Source organism: Chelonia mydas, chromosome 4, assembly GCF_015237465.2.
Source record: "Chelonia mydas isolate rCheMyd1 chromosome 4, rCheMyd1.pri.v2, whole genome shotgun sequence".
Classification (NCBI taxonomy): domain Eukaryota; kingdom Metazoa; phylum Chordata; order Testudines; family Cheloniidae; genus Chelonia; species Chelonia mydas.
The window spans coordinates 41,296,865-41,305,102 of NC_057852.1; the positions used below are offsets into that span (position 1 = coordinate 41,296,865).

An 8,238-nucleotide genomic window follows, 5' to 3' on the forward strand; every position below is an offset into this window, starting at 1 on the left:
AACACAAAATTTTACACAAGGTAAAGAACCTCCACAGGCTATGGCAAAGGTGATTCCAAGTCACAGGAACTATGTTTTTCATGCTCATACTCACAGAGTAAAACATACTCTTCAGTCTAGATCTGTTTTCATTTCAGGTCAAGAAAAAACATCAAAGAAAGGCCTTAACCCTAAGAGGCACTAAGCGCTTCCTGCAAGGTACTGAGCACCCTGAACTCCCACTGAACTAGTGGGTGCTCAGCACTTCTCAGAATTGGGCCCAAAGACTGAACAAAGAGAAATTTTCCATGACAGAGAAAACACAGTGACTGCAACATGCTGCATCTTAAGGACAAGAAGGCAGCTGCATTAGGCAGGGAGAAAATCTACTTTTAAAAGTGTAGTATTTAGAATCATAGAATCATAGAATTCTATGATTGTAGTGTAGTGAGTGTAGTATTTAGAAAACAGCCTTTAATTTACATTGCTACGTGTAGAAAGAATGGTTAGACATCAAAGGCAAGATTCTGCCACCCCCACTCACACTGAGTAAAACCTCACTTTACTAACACTGATTTCAATGGGGCTTGCTTGTGGGGTATTGTCCAGTCAACATAAGGGTGGCATAATCTGCAACAACATGAGAACAATGGGCCAGATCCTCAGTTTATGGAATGCAGCATGGCACCATTGGCTGGCCCAATCTCATTAGAAGAAAACAGATAACCCAGAGTAGAAGTCAGTTACAGGATTGGTGTAAGAGGGTCAGAGCCAGAGCCTGACAATAAAATTCATTAATATATATATAGAGAGAGAGATCAACACCCAGAGATCATCCAGAGCTCTGAGATAATAATAGAGAGCCCCTGACTAAGCCAGCCCTGATTACAGAATGGGCCCCCCTGAGAGAAATTAGGTGATTCCAGGTTTAACTACTGAGTGGGCCCAGCTGAGGAAGGGCTGGAGGAAAGAGAATGCAGGGAGTCAAAAGGTGCCTGCAGGGTCTTGAATGAGCATCTAGGGAGCAGATTGGGAGACCTAGAAGGGAAGTAAAGAAGTGAGGAAGGAAATGGTGTAGGGAAAACTGCACTCTGGGTAGAGGATTTGATTTAGCTGTGCAGTACAGGGCCCTGGGCTGTAACCCAGAATTGAGGTTGGGACTGGATTCCCCTACCAGCCCCAAGGAAGTGGCGTACAAGGGTAGGTGAGCCTAGCGAGGGGGCTGCAGGCCGAATGTGACTGGACTGAAGAAGAGCTGTGGAGAGGGTGGAAGCTTTTGATCTCTGTTAAGAGAGTTTTGAACTTTCGTCTGGGTAGCTGACCCTGGAAGGAATGGGCTAAAGACTGTGCCCTGGCTGGAGGGATATGAGTTCTCCAAAAGAAACCACCACAGCCCCAGAGTGAATGTTGACAAGGGCTGCTACCCCCCCCCCCCCCCCCCCAAGGACACTGTGATGCCATGCCTGGCCATGAGGAAGTGCAGAGTAGTGAGTAAACCCTGTTACAATGCTTTTTCTTGCATTACTTTAACTGCAGCATGTCTGAAACGACTACATTTCTGTAGTTTTGCTTGTCCACTCTCTTTTCCTACACCTCACGGCAAGCACTGTATCTCAGCCCTAGTCTATATCCAGCTGATGATAGCACCTTTGGCAAACAGCAAATGACTGACTGTCCTTGGCCACTTTTGTATTGCGTGAGTACGTGTGCTGCCAGACCCCTATCTGCAGAAGGGATTCTTTCAGCAGCAAATTAACATGAAGTGATTTACTTTGTCCATATTGGATACAAGGTTAGGGGCGTGGGGGAATCACTTCAAGTTGTACTTGCTTTTGAAATCTTTACTTCCATATTCCATAAGGTCTTTGGAAGACATTTCATACAAAATGAAATCACAGATTGCCTACTTGAAATGGGATAAGTATTGCGGGTAAAGTCATATAAATAATTGAGCTGCTAAGACTTGAATTTACTTAGCTCCTGGCCTAGCCTAAATTTGGTTGTGGGTTTTTGTTCTACATAGATTGCGCTGCCTTGGAACAATAAATAAACTCCAAACTAGAAAAGGCACATTCTGTGCATTAAGGGCTGGCTTCCTCTTTCCTTTACTTTCACTGAGCAGTACTTTCATTCCATGGGCTAGGACCTCAAAGCAAATCCTACAGTGGGGAGACGCTGCAGTGCATTGAACATGGCCGAATAAGCTGTTGCCAAGGTGATGCTGTCAGGAGTTGTTCCAACACCCTGGACCAGTTGAAGTTTCTTCTCGATTGGGCTGATTGAGGAAGTAGAGTGGAAGGTAAAATCATGTATTGCTGCAGCCAGGGTTTCATCTGGGATGGGCAGAGGGGCTGTTTCCTGCTTCTGTTGTGCATAGCTGGATGTATAAAACAAATCTGTTTCTTTTCCAATTGTTTTCCCCTCTCTTTAACATAGACATGATAACTTGTTGTAGGGAGTTCGGACAACTCACCATAATGGTGTCCCTTGGCATGCACTATTTTATTTATAAAAGTGGATATTATTGTTCCTGACCTTCTGGGAAGGACTAATGGACAGGCAGTGGATACTGAAGAGGTGGAGCCACTATTTCAAAGCCAGTCAATAAATTACCTATCTGCTTTAGAAGTAGGTTTTAGTTTCCTGTTTGAGTGCTAGCTAACAGATCTTTTAGGGCCAAACTTCGGCATTTGCAGAAAGTCTCATGCAAATCCAGAAAGGACATGTAACTGACCAATTTGCCATGCAAATAAATCTGCCTACAAATGTTGAGGAAGCCTTTAAGGAGGTCCGTTCAACATCTGGCCTGGAGAGTCAGACAAAGGTAGAAATGTAAAAGTTTGCTTCTCTAATGTCCATATGTACGTGTGTCTTTATGATGATAGTTAAGGGACTGGGTGAATCTGTTTTTTTTAAATTGCAAAATCTGTTGGAGAGAGGGATGGTGTCCTAGCCTCTGTTAGCCCAAAGCTGGGAATGGGCGATGGGGTGGATCACGTGGTGATTACCTGTTTTCTTCATTCCCTCTGAAGCACCTGGGATTGGCCACTGTCAGAAGACAGGGTATTGGGCTAGATGGACCTTTGTCTGACCCAGTATGGCCATTCTTGTGTTGAATAAGTTTCATAAAGGTGTGTTCAGCTATTGAGGATCTAATTGCTGGCTCCCCGGTGGCTGCCAGGCCAGTGGTGGGCCGGCCCCCCGGTGGCTGCCTTTTTAGTTTGCATTAGGATTAGGAATCTTTGAATCCCTGACTGAAATAAAATCAACATCTCAAAGTCTGTATTCAAATACGTTAACCAGGTTTAAAATGTAATATAATGAAGTGACTTCAAACAATTCAGCATGGGGAAAGATCAATTTAATTAGGGCAATATTTATTTTTTTTGACTGAGTTGCTGGGAAATTGCAGCCATAAACGTTAACATAACTCCAAAACTAAACAAACTATTTGCAAGCAGCAGGAAGTATGAAATGAGTTTCCACCCATAGGTGAAACTTTCAAGCAAAAGTAAGTATCTTTTCTTCACCTCTCTGTGGATGTTTGTGTCGCCTTCAAGTCTGCGGCACCATTTATCTTTCTCATGTTCCTAATGTGTTTATTTCCCATAAACTTTATTTTAAAGCAAGGCAAAAGTGTGCTCATAGGGCCTTGCTCCTGTCAGTTATAGAGGAAGCAGAACTCAAAGCTTTCTGGGATGTCTCAGCACTGGGAATGGGCAAAACACTTATGGCAAAATAACTGGTCACAATTTCACCAATCCCTCCCAATTTGGATTTTCAAATGCCAATCAGCTTTGTACACAAACCACCTCAACCAATCCCTGACCCACATGCCTCATGTTTTGGCTTCTCTACCACTTCTGCCTTTTAAGACAAATCACCATACTGTCGCTCTCTTGTTTGTCACAGGTGTGATGTACATACTATGGGACAAACAGCAGGAAAACAGCTAAGATTTATTGCTCTTCAGATTCCAGTCAGACACATATATGCCATGTACCAAACTTTCTATGTACCAAAACCTAACTAACTTGTCAACTGGTAGAGTTATGTGGGGAGGGTGGACAGAAGATTTCCTTGAGCTTCTAGAAATAGGGTAAGGGCTAAAGAGAGGATCAGTTGGATCTGCTGAGCCCCATATTAAAAGGCAGAGAGGAGTTGCAGCAGCAGAAGGATCATGGAAACAGACTAGGTGATCAGTGGGAATTGAAATGGGCTCTAGTAGCAGGGAGAGTGAAATAGATTGTCAGGTGGAAGAAGGGATATATGGAGCAGCAGAGAGGGAAGATTATCCTGAACTTCTGGAAGTAGGGTGAGGGCTAGAGGGAGGATCCTTAAGATCCAGGCCTGGCAGATGGATTTGGGCCCTGATACAACAGTAAATTAATAAACAGAGTGGCACACAACTGATTTCTGCTGGGACAAAATCAATGGAAGAAATGCACCCTGGTTCATACCACTTTAGGTTAAGACCTGAGAAAATGGGGACAAGCAGAGGCAAGGAATCCTGGACAATGAGTAAGTCACAGGCCTGGGACTCGAGATCTGGCTTCAATTCCCTGTTCTATCACAGACTTCCTGTGTGACCACAGGCAAGTTACTTATTCTCTGTGCCTCAGTTCACCATCTGTAAAAGATGAGAATAATAATACTTCATTATCTCAAGGGGTGGTTGTGAGGATAAATCCCTAAACACTAATGGGATGATCAATTTCTGTGGTGATAGATGCCATAGTACTAACTAGTGATGTGATTCTGACTCAATCAACTTATATGAGCACACTGCTGACTTAAACGGAGATTGTGGGAGGGAGAGGAAGAAATGTAAGGTTTTCATGTGAGGAAATAGTGCTCCAGTTTTGGTGATCTTGGCCCAATATAGTCTAAATCCACCATTGCAAGATGGAGGATGATCTATATAAATTGATTCTGTTATGCTTTTTAAAAAGCATTCAGATTTTTGGATATTTAGCTGAATCTTTAAAATTTAAAACCATCTCTCCACAGCAGGCAAGGGAAAACAGACTTAGAAGACATGGATAGGGGAACCTGAGACAGAAAACAGTTTTATTGGACAAGGTAGGACAGTATTGCTCAGGAGACCAAGGACAATTTTGTGGGTGATGGGCAGGGTTATACTTGAAAGTGCTAACCGGCTCTACCTCTATCTGGGAGGTGGCTAATTATTCCAGGCACTGGCAACCTCAACTTGTTTACAGCTGAGTTGATTTTTTTTCCTTTCGATTGTCATGTATTTAATGTTTCTGGAGAGGGTCTGGGTACTATGGCTTATCCTCAATCTATATCTTTCCCCTTCACATTTCCCTTCTAATAGCATATGGTTGCCTTCCAGAGTAAATCCTAGAGGGTCAAATTTCAGCTGGAGGTGTTGTGCAGCCAACAGTTAAAGTACTGTATCCTTATTTGTAGTGCAGTAGTACCAAGACGCCATAAGTAGGCTGGGCCCCTTGTGCTGGGTGCTGTACAAACATATGATAAATCATAAACAAAACCTTTTAAAACCTAGATCTCTGAAACTATCATTTCCACTTGGTTCAAGCAGAAAAGATGATTCTTTCAGTCCTACTTGGGGCCCTTCTGGGAAGCATCACCGAGATGGCAGTTATCACTGAGCGTATGTCTCCACTGCAAAAAACAGTGTGTTCTTACCCTAATGAAATACAAATTATTTTTGCTGTTTGTTGTAAAAACCTCTGGATCTCGGATACACCAACCTCTGAAGTTATCCAAAAATATCTGGAGGTAGCAGAAATGCCCAGATAAACACAATTCATAAATAACAGAAGAAGAAATCTTAAACTGTAGCAAGTATGAAAAGTGGTAAAGCTCCAGGATCTGATAGCTTTCCAGTTGAATTTTACAAGGTATTTAAGAAGGTCCCTTGAGAGGTACCTCTCAAATGCTATTCAGTTAGAGGTATTTCTGCAACTCATTAAAGAAGTTGCAGTGGCTGTTCTTGCTGAAGTTGGAAAAGACATTATCTTGTTGTGCAGCTCTCATAGGCCCATATCATTGTTGAACCATGACTAGGGCTGCAGATTTGTCACAGCATTTTTAGTAAAAAAATTACAGAGCAGTCACAGTACATTTAGTAAAATGTTGTGATTTATTTTGATAAATACTTTAACAAAGGGTGCTGGGGGGGGGGGGGGATGAAAGCCCACCCCACAGCAGTGTCTCCTGTCCCACAGGGCTGGCCCATGGGGTTGCAGCTCCACTCACTCATATTTGGCCCTGCTGCCTCCCCATCATGATGGCAGGGTGACTGGACCAAACCTAAGTGGCATTGTGAGCGTGTGCACTGATTTGCAACACCCAGCCCAGGGAGCCATGCCCAGCCCCACAGGACAGAAGCAGCTGCTGCAGGGTGAGTTTATTAAAATCATGGACACAAACACATACTGTGATTTTCCTGTTTGTCCATTATCCATAACATGTCTTCCCACCAAGACAAACCTGCAGCCCTTATCGTGAAAAAGATTTTTAGCAAAAAACTAGTGAGCCGATGGCAATCCATGCTCTCAGCTTATATAAATCCAGATCAAACTGGATTTATTAAGGATAGACAGATCTCTCCAAATATTATTGGACTACTTCGAATCATCCATAATGCCAGACCGATAAAAGAAATTCCTCTTTTTTTGACTTGATGCACAGAAAGCCTCTGATAGAATATAGTGAAACTTTGTTTCTAATCCTACCCTATATGGACATTGGTCCCCAGTTCTGTAAACGGATAACTGCTCTTTACACAAAAGCAGCTATGTGAGTTAATGGACTTAAATCTCCCATTTGAACTACACAGAGGGACTAGGCAGGGATGTCCATTCTCTCTACTTTTTGCACTGGCCCCAGAACTTTTTGCCCAGAGGATAAGGGACAATGAATCTATCATAAGAATAAAACTTGCAGGAGCACATCAAAAAATAGCTTTATATACAAATGATGTAATATTTTTATCTAAACCAAGTATTTCCCTAAAATTAGTTTCTAAAGAAATCCATAACTTTGGGAAAGCATCTGGATTTAAAAGAAAATATGCCAAATCTGAAATGCTAGGTATAAATTTACCAGACTTTGAAAAGTCACTCCTCCAGGGGAAAAAAAAAATGGGTACAAATGAGCAGCAAATCCTATAAGACACCTAGGAATTCAAATCTCAAACACATAAGGTGCTCTGTAACTTAAATGTCAATCCACTACTTCAGCAAATGTAAAAAAAATCTGGAGTGCTGGAGAAAGTATGCCATTTCGTGATTGAGAAGAACCGTCAGTCAAAATGTAAGTTTTGCCAAGGACATCTTTCTGGTTTCAATCTTTCTGTGATCAACCCAGACAAAATCCCGAGCACAAATACAGAGGATGGTAGTTGTGGAAAAATTCACACGCCAAATACATACCCAACAAAATAGATAGAAGACAAAGAGCTAAATATTTGGTTACCTTTTATTCAAAATAAAGTATGTTCACATGCAAAAATACCCAGAGCACCTCTCCAAGTTTTTTAGCATATTAACATTTGATAGACATGCCAGGTCTGATAAATGTGTAATCAGAGCTGTCACTTCACTTAATCAAACCCCTAGACGGGACATGTCCTAGGTGCTGTAAGGATGCTCGCTCTGGGCAATGGTGTTGAACAGAGAACTCTGGTGACCACAGTCCTATACAACATGCTGCTGAGCTTGCTGGTTTGATGCTGCTAATTGGTTTTGCTGGTACACGCAGTCCTCGACCTTACAACGTTTGAGTTACAATGAATGGCACTTAGGACGCTTCTACGCTGACGCCCTGATTCAACTTATGACTATGGGTTTTGAGTTTACGATGCTCGATCCCGCAGTGGAGTAGATTGCGGTTCTGAGTTATGAGTTGACACAACTGTAAGGATCAAACTGTGTTGTAAGTCCGAGGACTGCCTGTTTTTACATGGCTCGGATTTACACACCTGTTAGGACGTCCCACGTGAACGAATAGCATTAACCACAACAAAGCTGCACTACCAACGCAGTTCAAATGGCAGGGAGACCACAGCAGCTCGCATCCAAACCCCCAACCCCTGCTCTGCAGGCTTTGGGGCAAGCGGTGAAGAGGGGCAAAGCAGAACTACTGTAAGGTACCGCAAGTTCAGCCCAAAAGCTTTCTGCCAGGCAGACCCCTGGGAACCGAGACCCCTGACAGCCCACACAGCCACCCATGACGCACGCCAGCAGGGTGAGGAAGACTTAGAGTTGC

General features: G+C 43.0%; 1 long non-coding RNA gene across 2 annotated transcripts; it reads left to right on the forward strand.

Moving 5' to 3' along the window:
- Positions 1–991: 991 nt before the first annotated feature.
- On the forward strand, positions 992–3,959 carry LOC122465508. Of its 2 annotated transcripts, XR_006290420.1 has the most exons (4): positions 992–1,466; positions 1,841–1,909; positions 2,123–2,278; positions 3,892–3,959. It is a non-coding gene; the product is annotated as an uncharacterized LOC122465508 (long non-coding RNA). The 2 variants fall into 2 exon arrangements; XR_006290419.1 differs by lacking the exon at positions 3,892–3,959 and having other exon boundaries at positions 2,123–2,733.
- The last annotated feature ends 4,279 nt before the right edge of the window (positions 3,960–8,238 follow it).